This window comes from Calonectris borealis, chromosome 15 (assembly GCF_964195595.1).
Source record: "Calonectris borealis chromosome 15, bCalBor7.hap1.2, whole genome shotgun sequence".
Taxonomy (NCBI): domain Eukaryota; kingdom Metazoa; phylum Chordata; class Aves; order Procellariiformes; family Procellariidae; genus Calonectris; species Calonectris borealis.
In genome coordinates, this window is record NC_134326.1 from 18,145,695 (window position 1) to 18,158,168 (window position 12,474).

The 12,474-nt window shown below is 54.8% G+C and overlaps 1 protein-coding gene across 2 annotated transcripts in view; it reads left to right on the forward strand.

Annotated features, from left to right (window-relative positions):
- Nucleotides 1–10,733: 10,733 nt before the first annotated feature.
- The window catches only part of FGF1 (fibroblast growth factor 1), a 31,035-nt gene continuing 29,294 nt past the window's right edge, over nt 10,734–12,474 (forward strand). For both annotated transcript variants that reach the window (XM_075164475.1, XM_075164478.1), the window contains exon 1: nt 10,734–10,950. The gene's annotated coding sequence lies outside the window, so the exon portion shown is untranslated. The remainder of the gene's footprint in view (nt 10,951–12,474) is intronic.

Consider the following 12,474-nt stretch of genomic DNA (forward strand, 5'->3'; position numbering starts at 1 on the left):
GAAAAGTGAAATTAGTCATGCTCCTGGGAATCACTGTAGCACAGGAAGCTGAAATGGAAAAATAAGAAGTGAACCAAGGGCTATGAAATCTTCAAAGATGTGCATGGAAGAAGTATTTAAATAACAGGGTTAATTATAGATATGACAGAAAGGCCAAACAGTCTGTCTATTCTTACTCTCATTATTTTCAGGAAATATGAAATCTCATCGAAGGCCCAGCCAAGCAGCTGCCACTCATTTCCTCTGCAAACACAAAATATTAGCCTCTATCCATGTTCTACATGGGAGCTTTGGTCTCGTAATGCTCCATGGAAAAACACTTCCACAGGTCATTACACAGGGGTTTGTGGTGGGGAGAGGGAGCAACAGGCAGAGGAGCGCAGGATCCCGATGAGCTGGGGATGTAGGAGCGGGTCACCCTCTCCCAGCCAGCCTTACTGACGTGCACCTTGAGATGGAACAGCAGCAGTCAGCACCCAGAGACATAACCGACCTTTTTATACCCAGAGCTTCCCAAAGGCTGGAAGTCAATTGCTTTCCATCGCATACGCACCACATATCCCCTTTGAAAACCATCACACAGATTCATGCCAAGGAATTTGTACATTCCTAGCTCTCCTTTGTAAGTGACACCCTTAGAATCGGTTAAAGGAGAAAATCATTGTCTCGCGCAGCCCAGGCGTCGGATTCAGCTGGAGCTGCAGCCTTGAGAACCCGGTTGTGCCAGATGAACCACAGGCTGCTGGGCAAGGAAACGAGCATCGCATGAAACCCCTAAAGCAATTCCCAGCTTCTGCTGTTTGTGCAAAGCTTTCAAAACCCTCCTGGTTTGGAGGAGACCCACCGCCCTGTGTTCTTTGGCAGGTTCTCCTTGCAGGAGCCTAGTTCAGCTTCTTGAGGCTGGACACGGGAGGAGTGCCGGGGCCCCGGCAGGGCGCTGGGCTCTGGTGACACCGAGGTGTGGCAGAGCCGCAGGCAGCTCGCAGGGCACCGGCCTGTGACAGCACCTTGCTGACCACGGGAGCCAGAGCATCAGAAGGATAATGCACGTCCCAAGCTTTGCAAGGCAGGCTGTGAGCCAATAGCTGAGAGAGGCAGCTCAGAATTAAGATTGTTGAATTTAAAGTGACTCTTTCAAACCTAAACTTCTACAGCTACAAAGATTTAGCCGCGCAGTTTCAGAAAAGGGCAGGGGAGCAGCCTAGGACAAGCAGGGTGTGATTTTCAAGAGCAGTCAATACCCACAGCTCCCTTTTGGGTTGCAAGGGCTCAGCCCCACAAAAGGGCTTTGTCTACACCACACAGCACCGCAGAGCCAGCCATCAGAGCCTTCCCACCCACAACAGCAAGCCTTTGCCAGGGTGCGTACCAACAAGATGCACCCAGATGAGCTCTTGTAGCAGAACCACATCCCCTGCATTGAGCCCAAACCCAAGGCAGGAAGGCTTTTGGCCATCACCTGCATTAAACACCTATTTGCCCCATTCCAGTACACACCTCTACCTGCTTCTGGCTGCACAGGAACTGGAGACAAGTCCCAGTGCTGCAGCAGCAAAGATCCCAGCACACACCACCATGCTGAGCACAGCCACCCCAGCCAGGGACACTGCAAAGCTCCCCCAAAGCCTGCAGCCAGCTAGAGCATGCAGCTAGCTGGCATTTAAACCCTGCTCCACCCTGTATCCCATCAGCACTGACGCCCTGCAGCTGGTCCTTCTCCCAGTGGCACCCTGGGGAGGGTGAGCCCTTCATGGAGAGCACCTGGAAGCCCAGAGTCATAGAATCACAGGTGGAACCTTTGAAGATCATCTAGACCAACCCTCCTGCCATGGGCAGGGACATCTTCCACTAGACCAGGTTGCTCAATGACCCATCTAACCTGACGTTGAACACTTCCAATGATGGGGCATCCACGACTTCTCTGGGCAACCTGTTCCAGCATCTCACCACCCACATCGTAAAAAATCTCTTCCTTAAGTCCCATCTAAACCGAGACCTTCCCTTGGCCAGCACCAGCCCAAGGGACAGAAGAGCCTTCACCTGTCCTGCAGCTCAGTTTTCTCCAACTTTGGCATTTAAGCCTGCGTGCTGCTGCCTGCCCCGTGCTGCTCCCAGCTTTGCGTGGCTTGCACGGACCAGAGAAAGGCTCCAGCTGTGAAAGAGCACGCCACAGTTAGCTCAAACCCCAGTCCAACAGACATTGTGGGCCCGCTTTCATTGCATGTCAAAGTGCAGTGGCAGGTTGTAATAAAACTGCAGACACGCAGTGGATCCCTAACGATCCCTCTGCCTAACTGCGAGCTGCCGGGGCGCACGAGGCAGATGGAGACCACTTCTTGCAGGCGCCTTCTGGGGTGGTTTGAAGCCATACAAAACCACTTAAGTGGGGTTATATTATCATAAGACAATTCCAAGGAGAGGAATGTTTTCCCAAAATTTGTATAACCACTGGAAAAAAGTCACAAACCACTGTGAAATTGAGCTGAAGCTGTGTTTCCAGGAATTAGAACCAGAAGTTCCCAAACCAAACTCCAGTTTCCTTTTTGGAGGGTTTCCAGAGATGTCTGCTGTGCATTAGCCCTGGTACGACCTGTAAGATGGATGTAAGCGCTGACTCTCCCTATGTAAATATTAATTTCCTCCCGGTTCTGCTCAGTGGTCCCAGCCCTCGGTGTTTCTTCTTTTCCGGTCTCTGCTTCTGGAAACTGGATGGAGATTTCCCTCTCCCCCGGCATTCGGTGACCATTTGTTACACATGCTCCTTTTGCCCCGGTGCCAGCTTTACATCAACTCCCCACTGTTGGCTTCAGTGGAAATTGTTTTAATTTTCATAATTACAGCAAGGCCATTGCCTTTCCTGGATAAAAATATCTTCAAAAGTAGTTAACGGTATCTCCAAAATCCTGTGGAAATCCCCACTAACTACCCTGACTTTGCCTGGAAACCCAGACAAAGGGGTTTGCTCTTGGGGCTGGGATTCGGAGGCAGGAGCTGGCCGCTGTGGCTCCTTCTGCCCGACTCTGCCGAAGGCTGCGGACCCCCAGCGTCACCGTACCCCGTGCCCACGCCGCCTTTGCCTGTCGTTAGCTCTGCATTTTGTTTGGACCCTTCTCTGCAGTCTCAGGGGTTGACGTTTCCTTTTCCTTCTCTCAGCAGAAGACGGGGAAGGGCAGCTGAGCAGGAGGGTGCCTCTTCTCCTGGTCGGCCATGGGGCCGCCCCAGGGACTGGGTGATGGGGGACCTCGGGGTCTCTAGGGGGCCAGAGCCAGCCGGCCGAGGGGAACTGGCAGAGAGAGGAACAGCGACGCTGCAGCCGGGCTGGCTTACAAGAAAAGAGAAGAAGAACCAGGAAACAGATTTGCATTTTGTTAAGTTAATGAACTTAAGGAAGACGAGGAGCTGCCCTGCGGGGAGCTGTGCCGGCCCCTGTCCCTGCGTCCGGCAGCCCAACCCGCAGCCAGAAAGGGACCGCAGCTTTGAATTCAAGGATGTTTTGTCCCGCTCCAGGGAGGTGGCTTCTTCCGAGCTGAGATGATCAGAGGCTGAAGCTCGGCTTTCCTTCTCGGTGTCACGCAGAGGCCACCCATGGCCGGGGGCTCATGGCGGGTGGGGAGCGGGGACCGCACCGGGGCACTGGCAGCGAGTCGGGCGCTGTCCTGCACGCGGGGGGATGCAAACCGCCTCCCGGTGAACGCGTTTTGCCTGCAAACCGAGAGGACACTGCAAGAGAGCAGCCCCCAGGGAGCACTGCCGGGTGGGACATAGCGACAGCAAATACCAGATTGTATTAAACTCTTTGTGGGGAAGTGTAAAGATCAGTAAAGTACCAATACCCACGGCTCTGTGTGTTACATTTCTCCATACCGCAGAGCTCTCCAAGGAGACGGATAAGGACTGACGGTGCCGTTTCAGCAATGCCTGCAGCGGAGGCACGGCCAGATCCTGGCGCCTGGCTTAACCCACTTTTACCGTGTCAGCATGTAAACATAGCCCCCAGCCAGAAAACCTGCCTGTCCCTACAGATGTGTACAGTGGCCTCTGTGCTTCTTGGGGACAAGGGGACTGAAGCTGCGCGTGAGGCGTGCAGCTATGGGAGCAGGAGAACAAAATTATCCTCATCGTCTCAATTAGTTTTCCAGCCATATATTTCATCCGTTCAAGGTTATGGCGTGAAGTGTCCTCACGCTGCACAGTACATCTCAGCAATCGCAGCCATCGGGGCAGGGACGCAGTAAAGCAGATCCACCTCCTCGTGTTCACCTTGCTGTAGAAACCCCCCCTCGCTGCACCGTGTTTACTTCCACGCAGTGTTTGCAGAGGACGTGCCCTTGAAGCATGCAGATAAGATACTGATAATTGGAAGCAATTTCATTTGCTATTAAAAACATTAAGTGACTGGAGAGCTCCTCATCTGTTACCTGTTGCAAGGGCACGCAGGGCACCGCGGCAGCCCCAGGAGGTCCCGCGGGCATCGCTGCCCGCTCTGCCTGCGCCCGCAGCGGAGACCCACCGCCCGGCCGAGGGTCGGCTTCCCAGGATCAGCACCGGGATGCCCATCCCTCCACATCACTCTCCTTTCCAGTCCTGCTTCTCTGTGGTTCTTCACTCAGGTTCCCGGGAGAGCAGTGGCCCCTTTCCCTACAAAGCTGTCCCTCCGAAACCAGTAACAGTTCTTAATTAATGGGTCTGGCCCACAGGCTGAACCCGGATTTTATCCCTCTCTGGTTTGGGTTTCTTTGCATTCCCCTTCCCATGGCAGGATGCAGGAGAGCGCCAGGGTCTGTGCGAGCCGGGTTGCATGCCTGTTTATATTCACTTGGCTTGTGAGATATGGTTTGAAATGGGCCTCTCTTAAAATAAAAATATGTTATTTACTGTACAATTAAATATTTGTTTCCTAGTGGGTTGGACTTGAGTGAACTGTATTTTCTACAATACTGTTCAAGCATGACTTACATTCTTTCCCATTGCCTTCATTTTTGTATCATTAATTTTCTTGCTCATTATGCTTTTATTAGCCGCAGTGAGGTTTTCCTGTGACTTTACATATAGTAAAAAATGAAAAAAAAATCAAAAGAACAAACCCAAAGATCTAAAAAGGACTTTGAAATTGAATTCATCTTTCACTAATGTGAGCTGTAGGAAGTACAGTGTCGAATCAAATACAGAATATTTCTTGATTATTCAAGAGTACTTCCCCATGCAAGTACATCGGCCCAGTCTGGGCATGCAATTATTGTATTTTATAACAATAGTACCATGGCATACTCAAGCGGACCGTCACAGCCTTTGCCTGCAGATTATCTGACTCACCAAACGCTTCCCATGGCAGCCGTGTTTAGCTCTGGACGGGCTGTTATTTACAGCAGGAGCCTGGCAGGGCAGGGCTGGGCTTCCGCCGGCCGAGCCCTGGCTGGGGCTCGCCCGCGTCCCCTGCACGGCTGCAGCATCTGACGCGTCGTTCCGCGGGGACGGGACCAGCTCCCCGGCAGCACGCACGTCTCCTCTGCCCGCCGGGATGCGCCTGGCTTAGCACCTCGGGCCAGGGTGTGCTGGCAACAGCAAGGCATGATTAGACCCCAGGAGAGGAGGGTTTGCAGAGCCCATTTGGTGCAGCCGGTGTTTGAATCAGAGCGTGGTGCCTGAGCCAGGAGGGTCTGGAGCCAGCGCTGCCCTGGGAGCCACGCAGGCATGTCTGCCTGGCCGTGGAGGACCCGTCACCGCTGGGCGTTAGGTCACTGCACGGAGGTTTTGCCTGAAATATTTTTGGGGAAAAAATCAAATACACCAAAAAATATTGTCAATGTTTATGTCAGGTTGCCCATGTTTGATCCAAGGTGACTCCTAATTTTGCTGTTTTCTCGACATACGTTTCTTAAAAATAATTCAGCGCAAAACCCAAATGATTTTCCTCACTGCTTCTGGAAGCAGGCGACTTCCCCACTCACTTTGTACTTCCCAGGCGGACACTGGCCGCTCCATTTCTCCGTAAGGCCAGGGGCCACAGCACAGTCAGACCGCCCCGACCCCCCCTGCACACCGCACAGCCCCGCGCCCGGGCCGGGGCACTCAGCGCCCAAGACAAGGGCAAGCTGCGATTTTCTGGGTTAATTGCCAGGATGCCAGCAAAGGGGAGAGACAGAGATTTCTTTGTGCTGGCTCCAAGTGCCTCTGTTCCAGGAGAACGGCTTATAACCGACCTTGCTTTGTGTGGCCAGCCCTGCCTGACACTATTTGCACAAGTGGCTGAGCTGACAAAGACAAAATCAGGAATTCTTGGAGATTTTGGGCAGTGAGGTATCTCCTGGAGAGCAGCCCCCAGACACTGAAGCCCCAGTTTTGTTTTCTTCCCGGGGTTCAGATCAGAAAATCCAATGACGCAATGAGCAGAGCTGATGTCCCAGAACGAGCCGCCGCGCCAGGGTCCCCAGGCTGCCCTCCCTCCCCTCCCGCACACCCAGCAAGGGAGGAAAAACCTTCTTAGGCAGCAAAGCAAAAGAAAGATCAACCAGTGACACACATACAGAGAGCCAGGCTCCTTCAAGTCCATACATCCATGTGATTTCCTGAGGTCCAGCGCAGTCCTGCCAGGTCCGACCCCCCCACCAGCACCTGCACCCAGCACCCGCAGCCCCCCGGTACCGCAGGACCACGAGCTGCAGCCTGCTTACGCCAAAATGAGGAAAGAGAAATCTGTTTCCATTGGCAAACATGTGGGAAATAAAACTAAAACCAGTCAGTAAAATATGAACGTGGTAGGACTGGTGATCAGCGTCACATGCTTCCCAGATGCAGCAAAATGTATTTTAAGGCTTTTGCCTTCTGGGCACTGGGCTGACGCCTGGTGCAGCCTGCGGGGCTGGGCTGGGTGCTGGGGGTGTTCAGTGCCCACCCGGTGAAGACGACAGAGCACAGCCTCATGGTGCTCCCCTGGGAAGGTCCTCGTGCTGCTCTGGAAGCGGCTGCTGCGTGGTGAGCCCTTCCCAAAGCAGGATGAGCCTGCAGCAGCCCCCTCTCATCAGGTGGGAGATGCTGGCAGGTGATGGGAAATTGCATGGGACGCATCCGGAGAAGGCGGCTCTTCCCAGGCACAGTGTTTTCCTCCAGCCCGGGAGCTGCAGCACTCACATGGTGACTCCCCCGGCACACCCAGCAGAGGCACGGCGCGGGCACCAGCCGGGACAGCTCTAGTGACACACACTCTGACAGGGCTGTACGTAGACGGGACTTTTCCACCTTTCTTTCAGAGCCACCACTGCCAGTGACAGACACTGCTTGGGCTAACAAAGCAGTTCCCAAGCAGGAAGAAAGCTGCCTTGGCTTGGCTTCCAGGGAAGTGGGGGCAGCTATGAAAGCTATGGAAACCACATAACAATCAGAGGAAAGAGGAAAGTGATGATAACGAGCAGATATCAGCTATGGGCCTTACCTTGGGTGGGTTTTGTAAACAAAAGCAGCTATGGCAAAGTGCAGATGTAAGAAGCAGTGGGCGATGCACTGCTTCCCTGCCCGTAGGAATTACCTGGGTGTCAGCAGCTCCCAAAGTCAGAAAGGTTAAAAGCAGCCAGAGCCGGGTAACCTGAGCCCAGAGGAGCCTCCTGGGCTCTTCGTATTAATGTTCAGTAAGTTTTGGAAGACTGGGACAAGTGAAAAGCGAGTGTGCCAGTGGGCTCTCAGCAACGATGGCCTACCAGCCCCGTCCTGCTCTCGGGAAAAGGCTGCAGCAGCGGATTGATGCTGGGCTTGATGGAGCAGGAACTAAAGGGAAGAAACAACTCTGGGCAGCAGGGGAGTAGGAAAAATGGATTCTGTCAAACTAACTTGATCTATTTTTAGATAAAACTGTAATTAAGTCAGTACTTGATAACAGCAGTACTTTTAAGGTAATAGGGCTTCTGTTACGTATCTGATTTGTAACAAATGCAACATGGCACATATTAAATGAATCAGAAAATGTCTGCTGTCCCAGAAATGTAATTACAGGAGAAGATTCCTCATTTGGTTAGTGTATCCAGGAGAGTCCTTTGGGAATCAGCTCTTGACTCTAAACTAGTGCTGAGCACAAGTAAACAACATTCATTTCAATATATAAGGTCATCCGTTAAGAAACAAAGGATGGGAGTCATTCTTCAGGAGGGGGTGCTCCCTCCTGGGAAACGGTGACTGGAAAAGACCAAAGGGATCCTGGCAAATGAGCCAGGACTGAGAGCAATGTGCAAGACCACAGAAAAGACAAACAAAATTACTCTACTGCGTGTCTGGTTGGGAGAGTGACTGGTTTTGACAGAAATCAGGGTGAATGAGATGATCTTAATGAGAAACAGTCTTCCTGCCTATCTTCAATTCCTTCCTAATTACCTCAGCCGCAACCTGAAAGAGCAGAGGCCTGACACCACCTGCAGGTCATGGAGGAAGTAAACCCAAGCCCAGAGCAGCTGCAGCGGCTTTCGGGAACCACCGGAGATAATCTGGGCCCGGTGCCGCCGGAGGTGGGTGTGCCACCAGATGTGCCCAGTGCCAGCCATACCTGCTGCTGGCTGGGCCATAGCTGCCAGCTCTGCTGCCACCCAGATGTGCTCCAGCTATGGATGCTGCAGCCGCGAGCACCATCGCCTACATGGGCCTCAGATGCCCCGCGGCTGCCAGCTGTGCCCCAGCCCCCCCAGCTGTGCCCCGGGCCCAGCTGTGCCCCAGCTCCAGCTGTGCTCCCCCAGCAGTGCTCGCTCCCCTTTTCTCTGCCATACCCCCCCCTCCTCTGCCCGCTCCCTCTTGTGTCCCAGCTGCGCCGCATCCTCCAGCGGTGTCCAGCTTCGCGCTTCCAGCTGTGCCCAGCTGTGCCCACCCCCGCAGCCAGCTGTGCCCCCCCGCAGCCAGCTGTGCCCAGCTGCGCCCCGCGCGGCGCCCGCCCGCCGCAGCACCGCGGCGCCCCCTGGCGGCCCCGGTGCCTCCCGCGCCTCCCGCTCCTGCAAGATTTTCTCTACTCGGGCACCTCATTCCTTCTCTCCCTCACTAAAACCTCCCTACGTTTATAAAGTAATTATTCCAAAGGGGATCAGTGGCTTCACAGGAACCTTTGGGTATATATGGTTATCATAAACACCCTGACTTGCAGATTGCGCAAAAGAAAAGCTTTTACCCTGGTGGTGTTCATACAGTAAGAGTTCCTATCTCCCCCCAAAAGAGAACAGAGCATTTCATAGGCGTCAGAGAGCAATTCCTTATTTCATATAAAACTGGTTAATGGGAAGCAGGAAAAAGAAAACAATTTTACATGTTATCTAAAGATTGTGAAATGGGCTCAAAAAGGGAGTGGTTTCTAATTCTTGGACATGAATTTTTCACTTATCTACCATGCATCTGCAATAACCCATTTCTCTGGAAACCAAATCATACCTACCTCTGATTAAAGTTTCACATCGTGGGTCCCATCCTTCACCTGACCCGTGCCACCTGCCCACGGTGCTGTGCAACTCAGTGTCGGCTGCCAAAGCTGGCTTCTTCCGTAGCTAAACTGGGGAGACTTCCTAGGGAGAGGGAAATTCAGGTTTCTCTGAGAGTCCAGCATGTCTGGGCAAAAGTGTGTCTGTGCACACACCCTCTCCCGCTGCAAAAAGCCCCTTCTCCCCTGCCCTGGGCTGGCTATGAGGAAAGACCCCAGCCCCGTTACACGGGTACCTCTGGCCTTCAACACAGGAACATTTAACGAGTTTTATTCATGCAAAGACCCAATTTAGGCAACCAAATACACTGTAACAGCATCCACTCCTCCCGCCACCCACCGTGAAAGGGCACAGATGTGTCCGCATGAGACTCATGCACACGGGGACAGGTGAGACATGGTGTCACATCCCAGACATTCATTTTCTGCCCCCCTCCTCCCCACGCAGGGGTATCTCCTGCCACCCACCGAGACAGCAGAACCCAGTGCTCCACTGGCACCCTTCAACTTTCATCCAGAGGGCTGAAAGACATAAATGGGATAAAAATAGTCAGTCCTGGCTGTGCTGAGCGTGTGGGGCTCGAGGCACCAGGATGTCCCCAAGAACCTGTCCCCAGAGAAGGCCCCAGGGCAGGGATGGCAGGACATCTGCATGCTGTAGCGCAGGGTCTGGCCTGCCACACATTGTGCAGGGGGACCCCCAGCAGCCCCCCACCCAGGTCCATGCACGCCCATCTCCTCCAAGCACTGGTGGGACGCTCGCAGCCGGCGCGGGGGGACGATGAGCAGTTTGTGGGGTCAGGCCTCGCATCAGTTCATGTCAAGGCTGCTGTGAACTGCGAGCATTTTTTTTATTTATTTATCTCCCATCAGCTTCCTGACAGGCTGTTTCTGGGGGGGAAACAGGCAGAAAGAGGGCAAACAGTGCTGGGGAGACTTTGACTCTGCAGCTGTGCCGAGTCCCAGCAAGAGCCCTGAGGGACGCAGGGCAGAGGGTGCCCACGGGACGGGGCAGAGGGGCAGCCGGGCACCACGTGCACACCGCAGCCTATTTGCCATCATCCCCCGACTGCACAGAAGCAGTCCATGGAGAGAAATGGCTTTGCAGCAAGAGAGGGAGAGGGCTGGGAAGTACACACCGAACCAGAGCCGGCAGCAGGGTTTAACCCCATCCTCCGGGCAGGCAGGCAGAGGTCCTGGGAGGCCCTCCGGGCGATGGGGGAGGCAGGCTGCATTAAATCCTTGTCTTTCACCTGGGCTGGAGTCCAGCCCCAAAATAGCAGTCCAAAAACAAGATCACATGAGAGGAAAAAAATAGCAAGGCGAAGGATTATCCATACTTCCTTGTCCTATGTGGGTGCAGAGCGGCGGCCCGCGCTGCCAGCCACAGTGCCGCTTCGGTCCCTGTGCACCGCGGTGCCTGCCGGCCGATGCCAACTTTTGCCCGGGATCCAGCACAGCCCCGATGCCCGCGCCCATCTGAGGGACTCTGCCTTGCTCTGGAGCCGCCCGTGAGTGGTGCGAGGGCGTGCGGGTGTGGGTGTGCATCGCTCGGGGAGCTGCCTGCCCCAGGGGAGTGAGGCGAGGGGCAGGGTGACCCCAGGCAGCTCCTGCCCGCCCCGGGGCAGGTTGGCAGCATTGCCTCCTGGCTGCCCCTGCTGCTGTCACCACAGCCCGGCCCCGTGCACCCTGACCTGGCAGGTGAGTGCCTCCTCCAGCATCCCCCGGCGTCCCCCGCCGGGCACAGCATCCCGGCAGAGGCGCAACCCCACGGGGGCTTTACAACCCCTTCCCAAATGGTCTGCAATGCGTGCTGCTGGTTCCTGAACTCCTGGCCAAGTTTGCAGGCTCGGCCGGGTGTGTGTCGCTGGGGGAACAACTGGGGTTTCCTTTTCCTCTCTCCGGGCTCGGAGGCAGGGAGCTGGCAGGGAGGCAGGAGCAGGGGACTTTCCACTTCAGTGCTGTTCCCAGCCTGTACTGGGCTGAGCGGCACTTGCTGAGCCGTTTCAGCAGTATAGCTCCAAGGAGAGGGATGAAACCAAAGCCTGGCACATGGGGGATCTTGTGGGTCTCGTTTCAAACCAGAAAGTTTTTCATAAATCATCTCTGCTGCGTGATTGTGGTTTGGGGGGAAAAGGAGGTGCTGGGGCAGCGTGTGATGGGGCTCAGCTGCCCGCATGGGCACTGCCTGCGTACGGCTGGGTGCCAGGCAGAGAGAAGCACCTACCACTTCCTCGGGGCAGAAAGCAGCTCTATGGTTAATTATTCACTGCGCTTCCAAACAACCCCAAGAAGTGTACATTATTTATGGGACTTGTAGCCGAGGAGGCCCACAGACGTTCGAGGCAGCAAGGTGAGGAGGTTCCTCACCCCAGGCAGGAGCAGGAGCCAGCCGTCAAAAGCCGTCCCGAGAGCCTGGGAAATAACACGGGCATCTGCTGCAACTGGAATTTCCCAGGCAGGGCTGGGCTGGGGAGGGCAGAGGAGGAGGCAGAGCTGGCTGCGAAGGCAGTGACCCCCGTCCCTGCCAGCTCTCAGTGCAGTGCAGCACGGCAGCAGGGCTCGGGGGCCACTGCGGCACCATCGGCATCTGGGCTTTGGCCAAGGCGCTTCTCAACGCAGGGACTTTCTGCTCATCTTTCTAGTGACCAGCGCAGGAGCCTGCTGTTGAAGCGAGTGTTTGCTCCGCGCTGTTGGCTCCGTCCCAGGGGCGGCTGCCTTCAGGATGGGCAGAAAAGATACAACGCTAAATTTGGCAGGATGCCGTTAGCGGTGCCCCGTGCCCCGCACAGTGTCAGAGCTGCCAATTCCGACCGCAACAGCAGTGTAAGGAGAGCCAGGCAAGCGGCGGGGAGGACTGGGGGTGCAGGGAGGAGGTGCAGTCTCCCCACAGCTCCGAAACAAGGGTGACATTCCCCTGAGTGAGAAAATGGAGCAGCATTTCCTAATATTCTTCATATCCTAACAACTCCAATGCCTTTCATCCAGGAAAGCCTGAGCCAAAGCCAAGGGCCAGGCTTTTTTTGAGATGCAGA